We start from the raw sequence: 15,078 nt of genomic DNA, 5'->3' as shown, positions 1-15,078 counted from the left end.
TCATGTTGTGCTTCTGCAATTAAAGTTGCGTGTTTATAAGATAATATACCGGAACTTGCAAGCCTAATATTTCCATTTTGACTCTTAAAACATGTATACTATATTGACAAAAGTATATGGACGCCTGTCGCCTTACCTGTACCACCATATCTCAATCCTAAACCATGGGCATTCACATTGTGCTAGAATAGCCTCCACTCTTCTCGGGAGACTTTGGACCAGATTTTGGACCCTGGTCAGGCACTGATGTCGGTTTCTCCAGTTCGTCTCCATTGTGTCGGATGGGGTTATGAGGTCAGGGCTATATGCAGGCCAAGGCATGTTCTTTCACACCAAACTGTCAGAATAATTTCTGTCCTGATCTTGCTTTGTGTGCAGGTGTTTTGTCATGTTGGAACTGCTGCCACAGTTAAGACATCACAAAATGTCACTGTGTGCTGTGGCATTTAGATTTCCCTGAATTGGAACTAAAGGGCTGGTTTAAAGCCATGAAAACATCACAGACCAAAAGTACGTGTCTACACTCTTTTGATCGTGTAGTGCATAATGCACATGCATAATATTCGTAAATGGTTGTCAATTAGTGGATGGGCGTATAAAATGAGACGGATATTTGGATGCAATTGAGGCATCAACTCAAAATACACATGAGGAAATCAGGGGGCTGTCCGCTGATGTCGGCTGAGTAAATATAATAGTTTCAAATCTCTATTTGCTCTGTGAGATCTGTGTGGATGTCACCTTTTTGGTTGGAATTTAGATTGAATGTGGGAAACGGGAGGAAATGAAAGAGCGGGTCAGTCATGTTTTATGTATAGACGGCATAAATAAGCAAACGGGTACAGAATGTTTTGGTGATTTCTATGAATTTTAAATCTGCAGCGCTTGCCCACACATGCACACTCATAGCAATATAAACACCAAAAGCAAGCGCTGAAGAGCTCCCACGATGAAATGAGTTTGCAGTTGTAAAAATTAAATCACACACACACACACACACACACTTTACTAAGCTGCTGATAAGTGTGTGGCATTATTTGCAGTAGAGTAATGTTCCCCTGATCATTGTGCAGCTCAAGACTGAACTCTATTTCCGTTCTCTTCACCTCAAGAGAAAACCTTCATATCGGTCTCTCCTGAGCCAAATGAAGCTTTCAAATGAGCGTATATGTGTGAGCATATACATGTTAAGTCTCTCCAGTCTCAAGAGAGCCTGCAAAGGTGCAATGGAAAACTATCCCATGTATCATCTTCATTTTAAATAGCACCTATTCCCTCCCTGTCTCCCCTCTCTTTGTCTCTTATATTCCCTCTTCTATATCGTTCTCTCTTCCACTTTCTTGCTTGCTTTCACACCCACACGCTTTCTCACAGGCTGAGAGATTTCCCTGTTTATTTTATTTTTTTTAGTGGAGAGAAAATCAGCTCCTGCTCAGGGACAGTGTTTCCCAAAGACACTGTCACAGTTTGGGTGTTGGAATATGAACAGGCAAAACTGTGAAATATTGAGCCCGTTGACAATTTTTCTCAACATATGTCATTGTGTGCATGCGTGTGAAAGTGTGATTGTGTTGGTGTGCTTGCATGTTTTTGTGTCTATCTGTGGGGATAAAAAACACTAGGCACAGTTGTTGAGCGTTGTTATTGATGCCCGACGGTCAGGGATAACACTGTGATGTATTAATTTATGCTAATTAGCACTGAAGATGAAAACCTGAATTTCGACCAACTCGATTTTCCCTCTGGTGTCCACCATGTGTAGCTGCGGTATGTTCCATATGTGCGTGTGTTTACTGGGGTTATACTGTACCGACAAGACTGTCATTATACGATAAAATACCCAATGCAACAGCTTTTACAGTGTTCATTTAGCAACATTAGCAGGATTTGCACATATTGTTTGCTACTAAAAGATGTTTTCTTTATTTGACAGAGTATATAACTGGTCAAATAGATATCCGCACACTTAAATCTATGCAGAAAAACCTTCATTTTCAGCTTTCGGTCTAAAGAGTAAATAACTTAAATTAATTTTAGTCAGGGTTTATTTCAAGGATGGTAAAAAATATCTGCATTCATTACATTATGAATATTGTGCCATTGTACCCGTCAGTCTTATTCTTTGACTTTTGGCCTTTAAATATAGGCATATTTGACATTATTTACACTATTTGTAGAGTAATATTTTATGGATTTATTTTAGGAGACAGAATGGCTTCTTTACTGAATTGTGTGTGTGTGTGTGTGTGTGTGTGTGCTTTCTTAAGGTGGTCCACTCACCAGTTGACCTTTGACCTATACATGGTGGTTTACCGAGCATCATGTATGTTTATGGAATTTAATAAAGATTCATGATTAATACGGAAATGTAAATAATGTAAATATATATACGCAGTAAGTGGTATGCAGGATTATTTCCAAGTTGAATCCAAATTTATATGTTTTGGCACAAGTAAGTGCACAGATCATTTTAAAAGCGTGTTAAAAAGCCTTTTAGAGATCTTTAATGTATTGCTGTTGATAGGAAGGTAACATTTCTACTTCACTAACATCTTTGTTAATGCATTATGTGCGGCTGCATCCCATTCGGTCTGCTCCTTTCATTCTGAAGGAGTTGCACGGTGGAAGAGTGACATCGGACTTTGACATTCTTGTCCAGCATAAGCCTCTCATTCTCGAGTGACTGTATCAGACTTGCTGGTGAATAAAATATGAAATTTGGAAATCTAAAACTGATTTCCAACTGGGTCACTGCCTCCATGCACAACTGAACAGGGATAATTGGACATTCATATTTTTCAACTAAATGCATTTGACAGTCCTTTCCCCAGGCTCACCACTAGAGGGTAAAAGTCCTTCGCTCACTCACTCTCACGGTTTATTTCTAAAACTCACACATGACCTACAAATCAGCAGCATCAGGCAGAAGAGAGGGAACAGAGAGAATAACTGCTCACTGAAAACGTTCATTTCTCCTTAAACTATCCTTCAATTATTTGTATTCATAGTATAGCACTTGTACTGGATAATATTGCTAATCAAAGAATATAATTACCAAGGATAGGAAAGGTTTGGCCAGTTATTTAAAAAAAAAAAAAAAATCAATATTTATGACTTTTATCAGACATTAGAGGACAACAAGAGGCAATTCCACATATTGAAAGAATCTATAAAATGACAAGGAGTGACATCGTATGTAGGAAACATTTTTTATAATTTGGCCACAATTGATTTCCAATTCATGGATCTTCAGAGTGCCTGCCTGCCTCTGAAAAAAAGAATCAATGCAAGGAATGAAAAAAATAGAACAACATATTTATGTTTCTAAAAATGTGGTGGAAACGTATTTGAAATATAGCTCAACATCTACTTTGCTGGATTATTACAACATTTCCCCACATATTCATGTTCTTATGCGTCTCCTGATGACTTCAGTGATCTCCTGACTTTGCCTCCGGTCTTGGGTGAAATGTCTCACCAACTGTTGCATGGATTGCCATAAAATTTGGTCCACGACGCATTCATATCCCCCTCAGGGTGATTTGTAACTTTGATGATCCCTCAATGTTTTATTTAGCGCCATCATTAGGTCAAAATAAGTTTAATACTATGATTATTCCAGCAGTCTCGACTGCACTTCAGTGCTAATCAGCAAATGATAGCATGCTAACACGCTAAACTGAGAGGATGATGGTCAACTTTTTTTTTTTTTTTGTTGAATGTGTGATTTTCAAAGTGGCGTATGGAAGTGGTGTGTGACTGTGTGTATAACACTAGACAGGTGTTGTCTTTTAATCTCAGGAAAAGCAGTGGATTGTAGAGAGACACAGATCTAGCTCTTTCACCAGTGCATGAAGAAAGAGACTGGTGTTGATTCCGTTTTTTGATGTGCTGCCATCCCACTGTGCTGGGCAGAATCTCAAAAAGGAGCCGGCTACTGATATTAGGATGCACACAGTGGTCCAAATATCAGCTACACTAGAAACAGAAAGCTATCACTGGCATCTAAAGAGACAAAAAAAATGATGATGCACTTATTTTTGTTGTCCTTTTTTCTCTCAGCAGACAGAAGCTGAAGGGTTGAGAGTTTATTTGGAGCGTTATGTGTTTTTCATAGAGTCGATGGTGCTCAGTGCTTCTTCTTTCTTTTCTCTCCTATACAGTCTCCGCCTGACTCTCGGTAGCTGCTGCTTGGTGCATCTTTAAAAGATGAGAGGGAGGCTCCACTTTCTCACGCCATGTATGACGAGGAGGGAGGAAGCACGAGACAGATAAAGGAGAAGCAGTCAGTGCTTAACCCACATAAACACGCACTCCACTACAGTATGTGTATACAACTTAATCATCCTTTGTCCGTTTATTTTTTTCTGTGTCGTGTGGTATTCCCCAAATCCTTTACATTTCGTGTCGCTCTCGGTGATTCTCATCAGGATAATTATTCACACACAGGCATCCGCGGCACAAGCATCTGCTTCTCCTTCTGTTGACCTCCCCCTGCCTCCCCCTGATTTCTTTCTTTTTTTTTTTTTTATGTTTCCGTTCTACTCGCCTCTCCTCCTCTCAAATACACCTTTCACTTCTTTCCCCATCCTCCTCCAACTCCTCTCCTTATGCTCAAGCCACTTCTTTGTTAACTACAGCATCTCTCCCGTTCATTAGCCACTTCACAGTCTTTACCAATTGCAAACATATTCTACATACCTTCAAAGGGGAAAAGAACTGGTGCAAGAGGGGAACAGATGACCGGAGGAAAAGCACACATTTGCTGAGAATCTTACAGAAAATATATCTTAGAGAATAAGAAGGAAGGTGGAGAATATGCACATCTTACAGGTTATACCAAAAATGTTTCAATCAATTACTGATTAAAACTGGTCCATGTTTCCTAAGTGTAGCTTTAAGCTGCAGTTACAGGACAGACTTGAGAGAGTATGAACTGATATCGGATATGCAGTAGCCCGTGTAGTAAACTATATGATCTGTGCATTAGCAGAATATCCGGCTGCAAGTCATAGTTGTATCATTTTACATATAATCCGTGCCAGGTGAGAGCACTCTATTATCTTTCAGCTTAAGTAAACGCATAGAAGGGGAGTTATGAGGTTTGCATATAACAGACATGATGTCCACCACTGTTAAGGCTCTGTGTATGTGCCTCTTAAATGCCTTAATGGAATCGATACTGCAGCAGAGGTGTGTAGATACCTATCACAATACTTTCCGCAAAGCATATGGTCAACAGACGCTGACCTTGTATTATCACATTTAAGATGATATATGCGTCTGTGTAGGGAGGACCAACACATTACTGACCAGAGACACTGCCAGGAATCCAGGAATCAAATTAAAGGGTGAAGAGACTCCCACTTATGAAACCATATTATGTGCTTGAGATAAAAACCAGCCCACTCTGTTGCCTTCTCAACCCAATCAAGGAAAAGTACAAAGGTGATCTGTCTGTATTCCCTCAGAAACAACAAATAATGTGACACCTCAGACATTAGATGCTTTGGTAATCACCTGTATTCCCTGTTGCCAGTCCAAGCTGGGTCTGACACTGGCAGGCTGGCAAAAATTACAATTTAAAAAGACATGTTTTGGATGTGGACCTATGTGCTCGCAGATTGTACTACCCTGAGAGTGTAGCCTGCCCAGTTTTTAGCCACGCTAGCACCATGGCTCTGTGGGTGGTAATGTCCGTCTGTTGGTCAGTCCACCGCTTTGGTCTACACTGAAATATCTCAACAGCTACAGCATTAGATGGATCATCAGGACATTTTGTAACCCTATTGACATTAGACATCCCCTGACTTTTACTGTCGTGTCACAATGAGGTAGACATTTGCTTTTGTTTTAACCGAAATTACCTACCTCAACAACTGTGGGATTGGATTGCTATGGGATTTTGGGGAGACAGTTCGGATGAATTGTAGTGATCTCCAGACTTTTCATCGAGCAACACAGATTTTCAATTTGTCATAAATGTCTTCAAAACTAACGACATTCCAGTCAGCCTCAGCTGTACTTTGTATTTAGTGCTAACTAGCATGCTAACAAGCTAAATTTAGATGAGGAAGTAAACCTCAGCTTGTACGCATTGTCATGGTAAGCATGTTAGCATACTGATCTTAGCATTTAGTACAGCCTTACAGAGCAGATTGCATAGCTGTCGCCTAATCTTGTTCTGTGTTCATCCCATCCAGCCCCGCCTCCACATATAACAGCCGTATATATCAGGCCTGTCCTGAAGCATCACTGTCTTCATCTTCCCTACTTGCTATATGTCCTTGTTACACCCATTGCATCTGTTTGAACGCTTCTCTGGCACATGATGTGCTATAAATAGCTAAATGGCATCTGCAATGAATCTGGTGCTTTGAAACTACTGCAACATTCTATACAGAGGACATGGGCGTACATTTACAGTATGATGCTCACTGCACTCGCAAAGAAAAAAACACCAGAACAAGAGTTGTTGTATGATAGATTTAGTTGATAATGAAACATTTAGTTGATTTCATCAATTAGTTGATTCAAAGAAAATGTAATTGGTATTTTAAGTAATTTAGAAGAAAATAAAACTGAATAATCCCTGGTTCCAGCTTCTTAAATGTAAGGATTTGCTGTTTTTCTCTGTTTGTATCATTGATAATCTGTATGTATTTTGTATTTTGAACTATTGGTTAGACAAAGCAAGCAATTTGTAGACATCAATTTGGGCTATGGGAAGCTATAATGGGCATTTTTCATTATTATCTAAAACAAATAATCGACTAATTGTAAAAAAAATAGTCAGCATATGAATTCATAAATAAAATAATCATTATTTGCTGCCCTAGATGTTAAGCATAGATGCCTTTTGTTTTTTACAGAGACCGCACAGTACATATATACAGTATATGATGCGTGACAGGATAGCACTCTGTATAACATTGACTAAAGTGCTTTTCCCATCACTGAGACTGATCTTTGTTTCACACAACGACATTGCAATCAGAAGGGAAGAGAGAAATACGAGACTTAGTTAATAGAAGGCACAGCTAATCAAACATCTAATTATATGCCCATAAAATTAATAGAATGGAAGATAACATTACAGAATGGGGGGAAATCTTCCACGCGTATGCAGAACAGACTCGCATTACACTCTGGATGAAATGTGGGGGGATGGGAATTCCTCATAGCCACAGCAGGGGCTATGCAGTATGCATATTCAGATGGCTAGGAATGCGTACAGTATGGCATACAGTACGCATATAGAGGCTTTTCAAGCGTAGGCTGAGGTCTATCGTTAAACTCAAGCATATTTGGTGTTTTAAAAATATACATAAAATCCATATGAAACAGAAGCTGGTTGATATCGGGCTTTGTGAATTTGTATAGTGCACAAAAGAGCAGTCGATGAAGACAGACATGGAGGCAAGGGCATCTATAAGACATTGCCCTGGCTCAAGCATATCAATTAAACATCAATGGCCAGCGGGGCATCACTACAGGGACTGCACCGAACCGACTGTCCATGAAACCCAGTACGTATTCAACCAAGACTACATTTCCAAAAATAGGGCTGTGTCGATTAAACATAAATGAATAAGTGATTGTTTGATGAGTTGTGTGTGTGTGTGTGTGTGCGTGTGTGTGTGTGTGTGTGTGTGTGTGTGTGTGTGGTGTGTGTGCGTGTGTGTGTGTGTGCGTGTGTGTGTGTGTGTGTGTGTGTGCGTGTGTGTGCGTGTGTGTGTGTGTGTGTGTGTGTGCCTGCACTGGGTCTTTCCCCTGAGCGGTTCTGTTCTGTTCCTCTCCAAGGTGACGCCGGTTACCATGGCAGCAACATCAGCCCTCTAAATCTCTCCCTCTTCCTCCCCTCTGTCTTGCTCTGTCTTTCTCTACTCCCATATTTTTCTCTCCCTCGTTCTCCCTTTTATTTCTGTCTTTCATCCTTCTGTCTCTCTCCCTCTTTCCTCTCTCTCTCACTCTGCTGCCTCCATCACAAGACACAGTAAGCAGGCCACCAGCCCTCATTTACATGGCACAGTTGGTCCTTGGCCAGGCTCTCTCGTCTCTGGCAGCGAGTTATGGAAATGATGTAGATGTTACACATATCACTACAATGCTATCCCACGATTCCTCCATAAATACTGTACATTGGTAGATTCCCTCATCACCAATCTTCATTTGACTTTTGTTGTTCTCACTTTGCTCCCCTGCTTTGTTGTGTTACAAAGGAGACACATTGTTATGTATATATATATATATATATTGAAATCCACACACTTCGTATTGGTTTTCATTATCAGATTTTTTATATTGGATGCTTTTATTTTATACAAATTTCTGATGTTTGTGTGGATCATATTCACTAGTTCCGACACCAGCATTTCTCTGCAACACCAAACCCACAGTATTTCAAATTCAGCCTCTGTGGCTGTGCTTTAATTCCCAATTCATTGGAGTTTTTGCTCCGTGTCTGTTAAGTAGGGCCTTTTGTTTTTGCGTTTTTTTCTCATTGATCTTCATCATTCATCAGTCTATTCGTCTGCTCTTTTCTGTTTAGTTTGAACAATGAAACGACATGCGTCAGAATGAAAACAAAAAGAACAGACGGGAGGGAGCAGATCGAGCAGTGTAATCTAGAGGAGTGATTTCCATTCCCGGTAGAAATCAATACACCGACATCTAACATCTTGGGAATGTAATCGTGTAAGAGTGTACTCTATGAACATGTATGTACATGTGTGTGTATATGTGTCTTTGTGCAGTATGCATATACACACCTGCATGTCTATTCAAATATGTGTATTTTTTTCCCGTTTATGTCTTCATATGTGCGTCTGCGCGGGCCTAAAACAGAAAGCCACAGCCAGAGCAGTAATCAACACTGACTGTAAATGATAGCTATAATGGGACCATGCCTGTGGTGGGTCATTTCAGTAGTGATGTGGATGGAGCCTGAGTGAGTGAGGAGTGGATAGTGCTGGTATTTGGTCCTCTGTGTGTGTGTGTGTGTGTGTGTGTGTGTGTGTGTGTGTCCTCCAGTGCAGGGCAAACAGAGAGGGTGTGGTTAGTGGGCAGACTGGGTCCCAGTCTCAGTCGTGGGTGTACGATAACAGTAATTCAATTGAGCTGGCGAGCCTTAGCCCGTGGGATTCACTGCCTGTGTGTGTGTGTGTGTGTGTGTGTGTGTATTAGTCATTAGGCAACCTGATCCTCCCAGCTCTCTGTACAAGTCTGAATGAATAAGTGATCATGGTCTGGACCACTGTGTGTGTGTTTATGTTTGTGTGTCTTTTTTTTTTTTGTTGCATCCTATTTTCTTCTCTTTGTCCTTTCTTCCTTTCTTCCTTTTATTTCAATGTGGCCTTTGGTCCCACTCCTCCCCTCACTGCCTTTCTCTCTGTCTTTTTCTATTTTTGTATTTATTCATTTTTGTACTTATCTATTTTTTGTTTGTTTGTGTTCTCCTTTCTTTTCTGTTTTTACTTTTGAAATGTTTTTCTATGAACGACCAAGGACATTTTCTTCTACATAAAACCAAATGGGATTAGTTGATTGACCATTAGAGGTAAATGAGGATGTGTTTTCTAATTTAAGTGAACTGACTCTTTAATTGCAGTTCACCTAAATGAAAGCCTCATAAAATGAAATGTCCCCTCATCCTTCTTATCCTCATTTCAATCCCGTCCTCTAGTCCTCCATGCCTCTTTCCACCACTCCGCTGAGCCGGTCCTTGGCAGCCGATCGTCCTCTGCGGGCCAAGGGCAAACAAATGGCAGCCTCCCTCAGCAACAGCACGATGCTCTGACACACACATGCATTAGCATGGCTGGACGTGGCCCCGGTCACCCACCCATCAGCACGCAGAGGCACATACAGTTCTATGGCTGCACTACGCATGCACATATGTACCAGCATGGACAAAAGCACACACGAGCAGTCATCCATGCATGTGTTCGGCAGACTCATGGCCGCACACAGAGAGATGGAAATACTGTATGGACACAAACACGCACTCCACTGCCCAACCCTGTGGCTTTATATTAGTGTAATCCTTGGTTTAATATGAATCCAGACCTAAGCTCTGCCTATTTTCCCAAAGGAGATGTTGCCATGGCCTGGTTTAACTAGGACAAAATCATTTAGCCTACACACACATGCAAACACACACATTCATGGTGGGATCAGGCTGTATTCATGCCAACTAGTCCCAGATTGGGCGCTCATGGTGACAATGTAATGAGGTGAGACCAATATGTTGCCTGCCTTCCTACCTCCCCGTTTTCTTTCTGCCTCCTTGAGTGTCAGGATCCCTTTTTCCTTCATTCCCTGCCTTGGAGCGCCTGACAAACTCCCGCTGTGCCCACTTATGTGTCTCCCTCTACTGTCACATAGCTTCTGTCTGACATGTCGCTATAGTCTGTGAAGCCTAGTTATCACAAAAATCTATTCCTACTGCAATGCATGTCAAAACCGACATGAAGGGCACTCTTTGAGCGTGCCATGTATTTGTATTCACCAGTTCAGAGTTTGAATAGTGATCTGGCTCAGAAAATAGTTTTCCCTGGGGTTAATTATTGTGCTGCATGGTCGTGTATGTCACTGCCTTTGCCCCAATTTCACAGCTAAAGATGTGTTTAGCAACAGGGTGAAATTAACTCATATTCATCTTTTTACTCACATTAACTGGATGCCACAGAAAAGTAACGGACTTATGATAAAATGCTAATTGTCAAACATTTTTAATGGTAGATTATTTTTGTTGTGCAAGTTGCTGTGACATTTACATAATAAAGTTTTGAATTTCAAATGATGTGATATTAGTGCCTCAGTCAGTCAAGAGTTGTAGTCTTTGTGAGGCCACATGACCTGATACTGAAGTCTGCATCTGGTTTCATCATTTAACTGTACGGTTTTTAAAACGTTTCAGTAAATTAGGACGTAAAACAACATCTCCTAATTACTCAACACTCATAACGGTGCATTCTTTTTTGCATTCTGTAGTTATATACACAATTCACACTGTGAAAGAAAAGTGGTTTTACTTCTTTGTGAAAGAATAATTCAGTACATGGATTGCTCTGGGCATGATTTGACAGAAACGAAATCCCCCCGGTGGCAACTTTTGAAAATGACTGCTAAATACAAAGGCTGTTTGATTGACGTAGCCTCACATTTCTTAAGTCAACTATGTTGTAATCATCAAGAGTCTGCAGCCATGCTAGCAGCTTCGTGAGTCTGTACTTAGACGCAGCAATACTTTGAGCTAACATCCGCATGTTAACATGCTCACAATGACTCACAATAGCTGGTATAAATAGTCATTGCTTTTTTTCCACCGTAGTTTAGCTAACTAACATTTGCTCATTAGCACTGAAAACAAAATAAAGCTGAGGCGTAAGCGAGTATTTGGAAGTATTTGTTCTTTCACCAAAAGTATTGGACAAGTGAATTTGTATCTGGTGATGGCGCTAAAAGGAAAAGTCAGGGGTTCACCCAAGTCATAAAGATGCGTCGTCTGGAAACTATAATTGTCTGTCCCAAATTTCATGACAATCCATCTGATAGTTGTTAAAATATTTCAGTCTGGGCTTAAGTGATGGACTGACTGACGTTGCCATCTCTCCCCTAAAATTATGTAGATTTCATGTCCCTAAGGAGAAATAAAGCCGTATTTTGTCTTCAGAGTCACTTCAATTGAATTCCCCCTCATACAGTATTGAGAGAGATATTTTGACTGTGAAGAACTAACGTCCCTTTGTGTTGCAGTATTCATGATAAACGTGCAGCGATGAACTGAGGTGAACTGGGAGGACGTCCAAGGTGTACACACGGGACACTTTGAATATGCAAACATTGTGAGGAAACAGTATTTGCATGATAATGGTATCTGTTGCTCATGTAATAAAGCCTCATATTCCCTCTACGCCCATGCAGAGCAATCACTGGAGCTGATGGCTCTCATGAGATGGCTGCCATATTGGTTCAGATCCACCATCTTGTTGCAGCAAACATTGTGAGCTGACTGATTTGGTATTCTCCAAATGATGTGAATGCAGGAAAAAGGTTCAAAGACCTCATCAGACCATGTCGCTGTTTTCTCTTGCTTGATATTGTTATCACATTGCAGTACAATGTTGAAACATTACAGACAGGTTACATATGAATAGAAGTTCTGAAATCTAGAGTGCATGCCCTGAACCTTTTAACAATGAAGCCAACACTCTTGGATGGAAATGTATCTTCCACTCTACTTCCAAACTGCTCCCTTTCGCCTACCATTTAATTGAGATATTTTTCATTGTAATTACTATGACACAATGGCCTCGTGGTGGTCTCTTCCAGTGTTTCATTACTTGAGATCAATGGGGCTTGAGTGACAGATTTGGCCCTAAAGATGTCTTTGTCAGTTGTGTTTATAATTATCATATTCAATTATAATACATTTTAATCTAGAATGACGTCTGTAGTATTGAATACAATCTTTAAATGTGTCAACTATCCGAATGCGTTGGCTTTCAACTCATTAGGCACCCACTAATATTACTGTTTGACTGTCACACCATACACACTTTACATGGAAAATCTCTGAATGAGTCAAATGAGTCAAAATGAGTCAGAAAAAGTCCCAATAGAGGAGATAGATTGAGTAAGAAAAGGGACAAATATGGCTGATAATATAGATATGTGAACATGTACTTATTATGGTGGTAATACAATGTAAAGACCCACTGATTCTAGACAGTAATATATTTGTGTGAAAATTGTGTCAATGTTTATTTGGACAGCTACAATAAATAACATACAGTATTATATTAAAGAAAGTTATGTTTCTGTTAATACAGCATTGCAGTATTCCCCCCCCCCCCCCCCCCCCAGTTGTTGCATCACTGTTGAGAGAGAAAACACTTTTGACAGGAAGACAAAAAAAAAATGGCACTTTTAATAATATTTTAGTGACAGTCCCAGACTAGCTCTAAAATATATTGAGATATTATGATGCCTATTGGATGTATTGCCATGTGATTTAGTGCAGACATTCATGGTTCAAATGAATCCCATGACTGGATTAGGGTCGGCAGCTACATTTACAGAATTTCTTCCATAGTCTTTTATGTAATATTTATATCTGCAGTACACCTTTGTGCCACCGTAGAGATCCAGATGTTCGTGTGGTTGTGAAAAATGTAGCCTCCGTGTTACATTGATTCTAATATGAAGGCTTGTGTACATTCTGTTTGTTTAACAGATGAGAGGAGTTAGGGTTAAGTACGAGAAAGCCTGTTTACTCTAAATTAATTTATTTGGTCTTTTGTATTTGTATAGTATTTAACATGTTTATATATTATATGCAATACTTTGCTCTACAACCCACAAAGCCAATGACATTCCCATCAGACTCAGTGTTTAGTACTAAATTAGAAATTGTTAGGATTCTAACCAATGTCAGGATTGTCATTGTGAGCATGTTAGCCTGCTGATGTTAGCATTTTGCTCACAACACACGACTGTAATTCTCTTTCTCTTTGTTTATTTCATTCATTCGTTTCATTCCTCTACTCATAGGTCATATAACTGCGCATTCAACTCGTTAGAATGATATAAGACAGCAATAATATAACCTGCCTGGCTAAAACAAAGAGGCCATTGCTCAAAGCTGAATGCACTTTATAATGTTCGCTCACTAACTCACTGATACGGACCTTCATCGTGAGCGCAGGAACAACAAGGTTAAAGCAGACACACCTTCCCCTGCCAATCCCTTTATCAACTCTCTTTCTTTTGCTTCATAAATGTGTCCAATGTGGCTTTCACAGAGGCAGATTATTGCTTTCCAACTAATACCAGAGATGTTTCACGCTCCAGTATGAAAAGGGATTTAAGGACAGGAATCTAATCTACTGTAGTGTGCAATGATGAAATATCAGTGTAATATCTATCGAGAAGCCTGGGAAACCTCACCAGAAAACCAGTCCCAGATATGAAGGACAATTTCTACTCTCATTTTGTCCTCTCCACCATCCTCCTATTCTACGCCCTCTTTTCTCTTTCCTTTCCTTCGCCTCAATCCCACTGCGTAATCCAGAACATCAGAGTAGATTGTGGTTGTATACTGCGGCAGAAGGTGTAATCTTAGGGCCATGCGTCTCTCGTCTACAGATCTCCCTCTGCAGCCTCGCTGATGCTATTTATGGCTCACGTGCACGTGCGGCAGCATGGCTGAGAATGAGGCAGGGATTGGGAGAGCCTCGAGGGGAGGAGGGGAGGGGTGAGAAGTGCAAGGCTGCCTTCACTCGAAAGCACTGGTCTGTAATCTGCCTGCATACTGCTGTTGATGCCTGAATTTGGTTGGGTTGCGGCTGGGCTGGACTGAGCTGATTTGGGTGGATTGTTGGACATGTTAGGCTGGATTTGCAGTGGCTACATGCTAGATTAAATCATTTGAATCAAGTTGAAAGAGCTCAGGCTGTGTTAGTTTAAAACAAAATGTAGTCCCAACAGGGTCAGACAACATTCCTATGCACCACCAGTAGGACTGTCTACTGCCTAGCATTCCACATTATCTTCACAGCTCCAGCCAGCCATGCATGTGTCTTCACCAACCCTGGAATGGGAACAGCACTATCAGCACTTTGTCTCCCCTCAGTTGCCGTGATGGTAGTGTGTGTGTGTGTGTGTGTGTGTGTGTGTGCAGAGGGGGCTGATTGTGGGTCGACATGTTAACCAAACACCGTGCATCCCCCTCTCTCTGCTCCCCTATCTTGGTCTCCGCTCCTCTGCTGCCCTGCTAGTGAGTTTGTTTGTGTCCAGCCAGCAGTCCTGAGAGTGAAACGCTTCATCAGCTGAATTACTGGAAGTGAGCTGTCTCAGTCAATTAAGTCTTGCTGGCCAGGACACATGGCTAGAGCTGTAGTTCCCTCTTCTATCCTGCCATTTTGTCATCCTTCATTTACTGTCCTTTCCTTCGTTCTTGCCCTTCTCCCTTCCTACATCCTACACCCTCCCCTCTGCTAAACTGCTAATCCACATACATATGCAGCAAATTACATTATCCATACAGAGCACACGTCAGCCTTTACAGTTGTT

This window comes from Anarhichas minor, unplaced genomic scaffold (genome assembly GCF_050575085.1).
Source record: "Anarhichas minor isolate MPS153535 unplaced genomic scaffold, ASM5057508v1 ptg000027l, whole genome shotgun sequence".
In the NCBI taxonomy this organism is placed as follows: Eukaryota; Metazoa; Chordata; class Actinopteri; order Perciformes; family Anarhichadidae; genus Anarhichas; species Anarhichas minor.
This window is presented reverse-complemented; position numbering follows the sequence as displayed.